Source organism: Thamnophis sirtalis, unplaced genomic scaffold (genome assembly GCF_051295495.1).
Source record: "Thamnophis sirtalis isolate CommonGarterSnake01/CBP01778 unplaced genomic scaffold, rThaSir2_p1.2 scaffold_14, whole genome shotgun sequence".
Classification (NCBI taxonomy): Eukaryota; Metazoa; Chordata; class Lepidosauria; order Squamata; family Natricidae; genus Thamnophis; species Thamnophis sirtalis.
In genome coordinates, this window is record NW_028261394.1 from 6,634,172 (window position 1) to 6,644,775 (window position 10,604).

A 10,604-nucleotide genomic window follows, 5' to 3' on the forward strand; every position below is an offset into this window, starting at 1 on the left:
TTTACATCTGTTTTTCTACCTGTCCCACCTGGACCACCAAGGCTAGATCAGCTAAGAAAAAAATTGGCAGTCATTCTAGCAATTTTTTTCTTTTGCTTTGAAAGCCTGGTCCTTATTATAGAAATGTATTTTTAAGTGTGGGGAAACAGCAGGGATGATTCGATATTCACAATATAGACTAAAATTTAAAATTTAAGATTAAACCTCTGTGTTTTCGCTCATCTCAGGGCTACTGAATTAAGAGAGCTGTTCTTCTCCCAACAGCCTTGAGCCGCATAAAAGGCAAATGGAGGAGGAGAGGAGAAGGGGAAGAGGAGAAGAAGGAGAGGAGAAGAGGAGGAGAAGAGGAGGAGAGGATTTATTTATTTGTAGGGGGGAAATGTCTGAACCAAACGTAACTTCTAATGTTGGATTTTCCCCCTTACCAGAGGGAGCCCCCTTGTGGAGCACTGTGAAGCCGTTACCATGGCAACTCCATTGCACTGCACAGCAGAAGCCATTTTACGGCAGTACAGTAGAATCCATTTGAAGGCACAACAGGCTATATCTTAACAGAACACCCCCCCAAGAGGTTTTAGGGGTGTTTTAACCCCACAGTATTTGTCTCCAGAGTGCAAGTCATCTGAGTACCAAGTATGGTTGAAATTGCTCAAGGCATTCCAGAGTTATATTGGAACATACACACACAGCCAATTTTATATAGATCGATACCAAAAATCCACATCTTTTTCCCCATGGGGTGAAAAGAATGACTTTAAAAAAAACACCCAATACTTGTGAAATCAACCCTAAAACAGGTCACCGTCCTAATTTAGGGAAACAAATTAAATAGGGAAATTGTCTTTGACTCTCAAAGGATTTCACTGGAGCATCGAAGAGAGGTCAAACAGGGACGTCCCAATCAGACCACACAATAAGCTGAACGGACACGACAGAGAACCAGTAAAACTGCTCAACGGGAACCACTTGATAAAAAGGCCAGGATGGGAAACCACCCGAAAAGTTTGCGTCAGAAATCATTCAAGGAAGAAGGGCAATGAAGGGAAAATATATGAAATATATAACTCCTTTGGCCTGTGCCCAGTGGTGGGATTCAGCCGGTTCGCACCTATCCAGGAGAACTGGTTGGTAACTTTCTAAGCAGTTCGGAGAACCGGTTGTTGGAATAAATCTCCTTTTGTTTTTTCCCCACTTTACAGGGCTAATCCTGTAAGGAAGGCAGGAAGGAAACATTCTGGTGTTGTTTCTAGCTTAATCTTTATTGCCCTGCTTACAGAAACTGCCTCTCCGGTTAACCCCTATTATATTGTAACGGCTAAGGCGAAGCGCCTATCGACCTGAGTAATGTTGATTTGGCCACGCCCACACGGTCACATGACTACTAAGCCCTGCCTACCCACCTGGTCATTAGGGTAGAGCAGTGTTTCTCAACCTTGTCAACTTGAAGATGTCTGGACTTCAACTCCCAGAATTCCCCAGCCAGCATTCGCTGGCTGGGGAATTCTGGGAGTTGAAGTCCAAACATCTTCAAGTTGACAAGGTTGAGAAACACTGGGGTAGAGAACCGGTTGGTAATTTATTTGAATCCCACCACTGCCTGTGCCTAACATTCAGTGTGTTGCTCTGTTGATTTATCAATTCTATTTCCTTTGGTCTACAAGCACTAAAGCCTTTGGGTGACGTGCCCACCTTATCGCTTTTTGGGTGCAATCGGTGCATTTAAGCAGAGAGAAAAACACAAAAGGCAACTATGGAGTTATAGCAATAGCACTCAGACTTATATCCTGCTTCCCAGTGCTTCACAGCCCTCTCTAAGCGGTTTACAGAGTCAGCCTCTTGCCCCCCCAACAATCTGGGTCCTCGTTTTACCCACCTCAGAAGGACGGAAGGCTGAGTCAACATGGAGCCAGTCAGGATTGAATTCTTGGCAGTGGGCAAAGATAGCCTGCACTACTGCATTTTAATCACTGTGCACCATGGATGGATGGATGGATGGATGGATGGATGGATGGATGGATGGATGGAAGGAAGGAAGGAAGGAAGGAAGGAAGGAAGGAAGGAAGGAAGGAAGGAAGGAAGGAAAGCATAATAGCACTTAGATTATATAGCGCTTCACAGTACTTTTACATCCCTCTCTAAGTGGTTTACAAAGTCAGCCTCTTGCCCCCCAACAATCTGAGTCCTCATTTTACCCACCTCGGAAGGATGGAAGGATGAGTCAACCTTGAGTCGGTCAGAGTTAGCCTGTGCACCATGGAAGGAAGGAAGGAAGGAAGGAAGGAAGGAAGGAAGGAAGGAAGGAAGGAAGGAAGGAAGGAAGGAAGGATAACCCTTAAACTTATATACCGATTCACAGTGCTTTACAGCCCTCTCTAAGCGGTTTACAGAGTCAGCCTCTCTTGCCCCCAACAATCTGGGTCCTCATTTTACTGACCTCAGAAGGACGGAAGACTGAGTCAGCCTTGAGCCAGTCAGGATCGAACTGCTAGCAGAGAGCAGAGTTAGGCTACAATACTGCATTTTAACCACTGCACACCATGGAAAGAAGGGAGGGAGGGAGAGAGGAGGGAAGGAGGAAGGGAGGGAGGGAGGGAGAAAGGGAGGGAGGGAAGGAAGGAAGGAAGGAAGGAAGGAAGGAAGGAAGGAAGGAAGGAAGGAGGAAAGGAAGCATAATAGCACTTAGATTATATAGCGCTTCACAGGGCTTTTACATCCCTCTCTAAGCAGTTTACAGAGTCAGTCTCTTGCCCCCCAACAATCTGGCTCCGCATTTTACCCACCTCAGAAGAATGGAAGGCTGAGTCTACCTTGACTCATTTATAAAGCAAAGAATCTACTGAAAGCATTTTGTTTTATAATTCCTGAAAACCGACGTTTACATTCCCGCTTTATTCTCTGCTCTCCTCCGGCCCATCTTTTTATAGTTATTGTCTTGATGTCTTCTCGTTGTGGTCTTTTTCATTATTTTATTTTATTTGTTCTATTATCTCACTTCTGTTTACGCTCTTTCCATTTCTTCCTTTTTATTGTAAGCCGCCCAGCGCAGCCTCGTGAAGAGAATAGGCAGCAAATAAATTTAACAAATAACGAATAAATAAAGCTTACCTCCCTTCCCGAGGTACATGGAAGATTCTTAAGTCCACTTGGGTAGTTATGCCTCTGGTGTCCCATCACAGCAACCAGGGAAACATATAGATATAGATACCTAAGAATTGGAAAAACAAAGATTTATGGATTTATTCATTAAAAGTACTTGAATATCCCACCTAACTCAAAACCTCCCTATTATTCTAGCTAAGGTAAAGGTTCCCCTCACACATATATGCCAGTCATTCCTGACTCTAGGGGGCGGTGCTCATCTCCTTTTTACACCAAAGAGCTAGCGCTGTCCGAAGACGTCTCCGTGGTCGTGTGGCCGGCATGACTCAACGCCAAAGGCGCACGGAACGCTGTTCCCTTCCCACCAAAGGTGGTCCCTATTTTTCTACTTGCATTTTTTACGTGCTTTTGAACTGCTAGGTTGGAAGAAGCTGGGACAAGTCACGGGAGCTCGCTCCGTCATGCGGCGCTAGGGATTCGAACTGCCAAACTGCCGACCTTTCTGATCGACAAGCTCAGCGTCTGAGCCACTGAGCCACCACCTGCCTTATTATTCTAGCTGGACCAAGTCACATCCCTACAGTACGTTGTAGAGGTAGTTATCAACCACCACTGAGCCCAAAATTTCTGCTGCTAAGCGAGACAGGGAATTTTACATTTTACCACCTTTCTTGCCAACGGTTGTTAAGTGAATCACTGAACTTGTTAAGTTAACGACGCGGTTGTTAAGTGGATCTGTCTTTCCCACTGACTTTGCTTGTCGCAAAAGGCGATTAGATGACCCTGGGAGACACTGCAACCGGTCATAAATGTGAATCAGTTGCCAAGCCTCTGAATGTTGTTCACGTCACCATGGAGATGCTGCAATGGTCGTAAGTGTGAAAAACAGTCATAAGTCACCTTTTTCAGTGTAACGTCAGTCACTGAAGGAACTGTTGTAAGTCATGTACCTGTAGGTACACGAGGCAATTTGAGAAGAGAGCAATACGATGAGATTCGGCCTTCAGCCTAACTTACTGACAGCAGTACAGGTAATCCCCGACTTAAAACCATTTGTTTAGTGACCGTTGAAAGCATGGGTCCTCAAACTATGGCCCAGGGACCACGTGTCTGTCATCCAAGACATTTCATCAGCTCTGACTGGATCGTGGGAACAGAAGGATTGATATTCCTTGCAGGCAGAGCTGGTCATTTGCATCCTTTTAGAGAGTCCTTGAGGCCACTTGGAGGCTTATCTGTGTCCTCAGAATCACCTGTGGCGCAAATGGATGCAGAGCCTTCTTGGGCCGGTTGAAAGGACTGTGTTGTAGACGGGAGATAGATGATGTCGCATCCCTCCTCCTCTGTTGAGAAAGGGCTGTCCAATTTGGACATAGACGGCCTCTTCGACCCCTCTTCTTTCAAACTAACCTCCAAGTGGCCTCAAGGATTCTTTAAAAAGAATGCAAATGACCAGCTGTCTGTCATCCAAGAATCTTCTTCAGCTCTGACTGAATGGTGGGGAACAGAAGGACTGATATCCCTTGCAGGCAGAGCTGGTCATTTGCATCCTTTTAGAGGGTCCTTGAGGCCACTTGGAGGTTTATCAGTGTCCTCAGGGTCACCTGAGTGGCACAAAAGGATGCGGAGCCTTCTTGGACCGGTTGAAAGGACCGTGTTGTAGACGGGAGATAGATGATGTCGCATCCCTCCTCCTCTGTTGAGAGAGGGCTGTCCAATTTGGACATAGATGACCTCTTTGACCCCTCTTTCAAACTAACCTCCAAGAGGCCTCAACGACTCTCTAAAAGAATGCAAATGACCAGCTGTCGGTCATCCAAGAATCTTCTTCAGCTCTGACTGGATGGCGGGGAACAGAAGGATTGATATCCCTTGCAGGCAGAGCTGGTGATTTGCATCCTTTTAGAGAGTCCTTGAGGCCACTTGGAGGTTTATCTGTGTCCTCAGGGTCACCCGAGTGGCGCAAATGGGCGTGGAATCTCCTTGGAACTGCTGTAGATAAAACCACCAAGTGGCCTGAACGACTCTCTAAAAAGGACAGACAGCTGGTCATTTGCATTCTTTTAGAGCGTCGTTGAGGCCACTTGGAGGTTAGTTTGAAAGAAGAGGGATCAAAGAGGTCATCTATGTCCAAATTGGACAGCCCTCTCTCAACAGAGGAGGAGGGATGCGACATCATCTATCTTCAGTCTACAACACGGTCCTTTCAACCGGTCCAAGAAGGCTCCGTATCCATTTGCGCCACTCAGGTGATTCTGAGGACACAAATAAACCTCCAAGTGGCCTCAAGGACTCTCTAAAAGGATGCAAATGACCAGCTCTGCCTGCAAGGAATATCAATCCTTCTGTTCCCCAACATCCAGTCAGAGCTGATGAAGAGTCTTGGATGACAGACACGTGGTCCCCGGGCCATAGTTTGAGGACCCATGCTTTCAACGGTCACTAAACAAATGGTTTTAAGTCGGGGATTACCTGTACTGCTGTCAGTAAGTTAGGCTGAAGGCGGAGGCTTATCTGTGTCCTCAGGGTCACCTGAGTAGCGCAAATGGGCGTGGAATCTCCTTGGAACTGCTGCAGATAAAACCTCCAAGTGGCCTGAACCGTGACCCGTCAAAACCGCGCTCGACTAAGCCGCGCCTGATTAAATCGCGTCGCTAACGTCATCAACAGGGCGACAACAGCCAGCGCGGAGAAAGAAGGGTGCTTTAAATAGCGCTTTGAAAGCAAGCCGATTCAACTTAAGGTAAGGGTTAGGTTTAGGGTTAGCTTTAGGGTTAGGTTAAGGGTTAGGCTTAGGGTTAGGGTTAGGGTTAGGTTAAGGGTTAGGATTAGGTTTAGGGTTAGGTTAAGGGTTAGGTTTAGGGTTAGGGTTAGGTTAAGGGTTAGGGTTAGGGTTAGGTTTAGGGTTAGGTTTAGGGTTAGGTTAAGGGTTAGGATTAGGTTTAGGGTTAGGTTTAGGGTTAGGTTAAGGGTTAGGTTTAGGGTTAGGTTTAGGATTAGGTTTAGGGGAGTTAGGTTTAGGTTTAGGGGTTAATTTTAGGTTTGGAGTTTACAGCGTGCTTCTATCTCCGCGCTGTTGTCGCCCTGTGATGACATCAGCGACGCGGTTTAGTCGGGCGCGGTTTTGTGGTGGAACCGGCCTGAACGACTCTCTTTAAAAGATGCAAATGACCAGCTCTGTCTGCAAGGGATATTGACCCTTCCGTTCTTCCCCACCGTCATCCAGTCAGAACTGAAGAACCTTCCTGGATGAGAAACGAAACGTCTTCAAAGACAAAAAACAAACAAACCCAGTTGCCTCTTGGGGAAATAAAAAACCAGCCCCTTTGGGATTCTCAAGAGTTGTGTCTTTTAGGAAGTTAGCTGCCTCGGCGAATGCACAGCAGAGGTTAAGAGTCTAATTGTGGATGCTGTGATTGATCGCTCAGGCCTCTCGGTCCCCGGGCAGGTGCAGCGTGCGCTGTTCTTCACACTTCCTTGGTTCACAATGTTGAGCTCACACTCGACTGCCCAGGACTGAACACGCTGCTCAGCCTCTGGACGGACAATGTCTCCTGAAAGCAGTCCGCTCACACGGATGACTCACTCGTAGATCGATGGCAAGTCCTCCACCGGGAGAACATATAGTTCACACACGGACACGGACACACACACACACACACACAATTTAGACCCAGCAGACACTAGTGAAGAGAATAGCCAGGCCTCTCTGCAGCTTCACAGCTAACTTTCCAAGTCAAGTTCACAGCGTGAATTCCTAAAACAGCAGCATGCATTTTTGTTGCGGTTGTTGTTGTTGTTGTTTTGGCAACCTCCCACACAACCAGTCTAGACAACCCTCAAGATTCCTTAGGAGGTTTTGCAAAAAAAAAGAAAAGAAAAAAAAGGAATCTTCACTTGCTAAAATGACCTCAAATACAGGTAGCGCTCGATTTACGATCGCAACGCAGCACAGAATTTCTGTTCTCAAGGAAGGACGTTTGTGAAATGTGCTTCGCCCCGTTTTACGGCCATTCTTGCCGCTGTTTACGGCCATTCTTGAGCCGAGGTGGTGCAGTGGTTAAATGCAGCACTGCAGGCTACTTCAGCTGACTGCAGTTCTGCAGTTCGGCTGTTCAAATCTCACCGGCTCAGGGTTGACTCAGCCTTCCATCCTTCCGAGGTGGGTAAAATGAGGACCCGGATTGTTGGGGGCAATATGCTGACTCTGTAAACCGCTTAGAGAGGGCTGAAAGCCCTATGAAGCGGTATATAAGTCTAGCTGCTATTGTTGTTAAGGGAATCGCCGCAGTTGATACGTTAGGAACCTGGTCGTTAAGTCAATCCCTGGCTATCCCCGTTTGCCTTGGCTTGTCGGAACTCCGCAAAAGGGGACCCCGTGACGGCAACAGTCCTAAGTGCATGCCAGTTCCCAAGCCTTTGAATTTCGATCCCGCGATCACGGGGATGCTGCAAAAGTCGTAACTGTGGAAACCGGTCGTAAGTCCCTTTTTTTCCAGCGACGTTGTCACTTTGAACGAACCGTTGTAAGCTGAGGACTACCCGTATGGGGAGGTAATCGCTTGGCCGCACTTTAAAACCTTCCAGCATGGGCGGTCAAACAGTCCCATGGCTGAATTCAGATGAACAAGAGTTTGGAAGGGACCCTTGTAGGTCATCTAGTCCAACCCCAAGCAGGAGACCTTACACCCCTTCTGACAGATGACAGTCCAGTCTCTTCCTGAGAGCTTCTTGAATTCACACGTTACACCAAGCCGGGGTTTGTCTAAGGGTAATTTGTTTATTTAAATCAGTGTTTCTCAACCTTGGCAACTTGAAGATGTCTGGACTTCAACTCCCAGAATTCCCCAGCCAGCATTCGCTGGCTGGGGAATTCTGGGACTTGAAGTCCAGACATCTTCAAGTTGCCAAGGTTGAGAAACACTGATTTAAATCATTCCTGGCTGGTTGTACAACAGACCACAGATAGCCAGAATCTATCATATAGCTTGTTGCATCTACATAGCTCAATTTACGGTTCACCGACAAATGCGCGATAGACATATGCGCGCCGACAAAACCGCGACGGACAAATGAGCGCCGTCAAAATCGCTAGTTGATTTTCGACACTAGCGCGCCGACAAATGCGCGCCGACAAAATCGCGTCATCAACAAACTATAGCCAAACCCTAACCCTAACAGTAATTTTTTCGATTTTATTGTGCTTGTCATCACGCTTTTGTTGTCGCGGATTTGTCGTCGCAATTTTGACGTCGTGTTTTAATCGGCGTTATTTTGTCGGCACGCATATGTCTTTCGCGCAATTGTCGGGTCACGCAATTTACAGCTGAACCACCGTACATCAACCGAGGTGATATCACACGAGGGATAAAGGCGTCGTGAGAACTTGGTCACTGAATTCAGGGATTATGGGGTTGTGACAAAGTAGCTTAGGAAGTTAGCACCCACCTCTCTCCTAGGAAAATGAGATATTTTAGGAAATATTAAAAGGGTAGAATATCTCCCCTAAAAGGGAGGCAGAAACTCACACACACACACACCTCCCCATGACCTTTGTCAATGGGCCATTAAGGCCTGGGCCGGTCTATTCTGCATAACAAACATCCACCTCCTTCACACACAGCCATCATAGGAATCCCAAAGCCTTTTCATTACATCATCACCCAGTAAAAGTCAACCAAGCCTGGGACTCAGGACAATCTACAGAGTTGCCCCTGGGAGTCTGACAACCAATCAGAATGCAAACTGAAATTCAAAAGCTCAGAAAAGGCATAAAACCAGGGCACTCTTGGCATCCCTTCTATTTTTTTTTTGCCCATGACCTCAAACCGTGTGGTCCTGTCCATCATCAATCAAGTTCCATGAATCCAGTGTCTTCTTCCCCACTTGGAACTGAACCCAGGAGGATATTCCTTCCAACAGAAGAAGGTTTTGCCGTTTTCAGGCTCCAGCAGCCGAGAGTTGCCGCCATCATAAACCTGTTTGCGTTGCAGGTGGTTTCTAAGAAAAGCTAACACACAAGGAGGCCCCTGGAATTTGTTCTTGATTGTCTCAACCCGGTTTGCAAATGTCACGAGCCGCATTCCTTTCTTTCTGCAAGATTCCTGGTTCACAGGCCAGTGAAAGGTAATCCTTGCAAGGTGGGCAGCTCTTAAACCTGTGATAGCAAACATGCGTGCTAGAAGTGGCACATGTGCCATCGCCAGCTGCTCTTCTGTTTTCCGTCACGCACATGCGCACCGGCAAGCTGATCTTCATGGGCACTGGAGCACCGGAAAATGGACCCAAAAATGGCCAAATCCCAGGCCGATTTTGGGCCGTTTTTTTCAAGTCTTTTCTGGGCTGTTTTTCAAGCCAAAAACGGCCTAAAAATGGCCAAAAAAACAGGTAAAAATGGCCTGAAAACAGGCACATGCATGCATTTGTGTTCCGATTTGAGCACTTGGTGCTGAAAAGGTTCGCCATTACTGTCTTAAACCATCTCTGCTCACAATGCCTTTTGCACACCACTGGTTTGGCTTGGTTCTGGTTTGCCCCTCTGCCTTTAGGGGTAAGAAAATGCAAAAGAGAAAAAAAACCCATCGCTTTAGAGCAGGAGACACCAGCCTTTCAGACCTCAGGGACCACTAAATTCATAATTTTAAATCCCGCAGACCACTAATAGGATCTGCCTAATGAGAAGCTGGGTGGGCGTGGCTAGGTGGTCATGTGACTGGGTGGGTGTGGCCAACTCGATGTCACTCACGTCGAGGGGCGCCTCGCCAGCCTCTACTCGCCCCTCCCCTCCCAGGCACTCCTCGCTTGCCCGCCCGGGCTCCTTAGGGCCCCAACAGGAAGCAGTTGCTGGAGCTAAGCAGCCACCGTGAGAAAGAGTTGGGCAAACAGCTCAGTTCTGATTGGATCTGACGGAGAAGGAGGCTCAGCAGAAGCACCTCGCTGAGGACTACGAGCATGGGCAGACCTTCCCTCCAAGCAGAGGGAAGACCTCTGGATTTCAAGGCCAGGTACTGGTGCCTGGAGGCTTTGCAAGCTGAGATGGTCAGCCAGTTCCAAGCCATGATGCAGCCCCACTGGAACGAGGCCCTCCGGCTCTTCGCCACCAGCGGTGCTTCCCTCCAGCCTTTGCCCAAAGCCCCGCACCTAGGCACGCATGCGCGCGCGCACACACACACACACACACACAAACACCCATTCCCTATCCAAACCGGTTGCTTCCTAAGGTACCTTAGCATTAAAGCTCCACTAGAGGGCAGCATCTCTCTTGAGGTGGAAAAGATGCATTTGCAACCTAGGCGGGCATCTCCTGGTGGCCTCCTTTCTGCGTCCCAATATCTTATCTTATCTATCTATCTATCTATCTATCTATCTATCTATCTATCTATCTATCTATCATCTATCTATCTATCTATCTATCTATCTATCTATCTATCTATCTATCTATCTATCTATCTATCTATCTATCTATCTATCTACACACACACACAAACACCCATTCCCTATCCCAG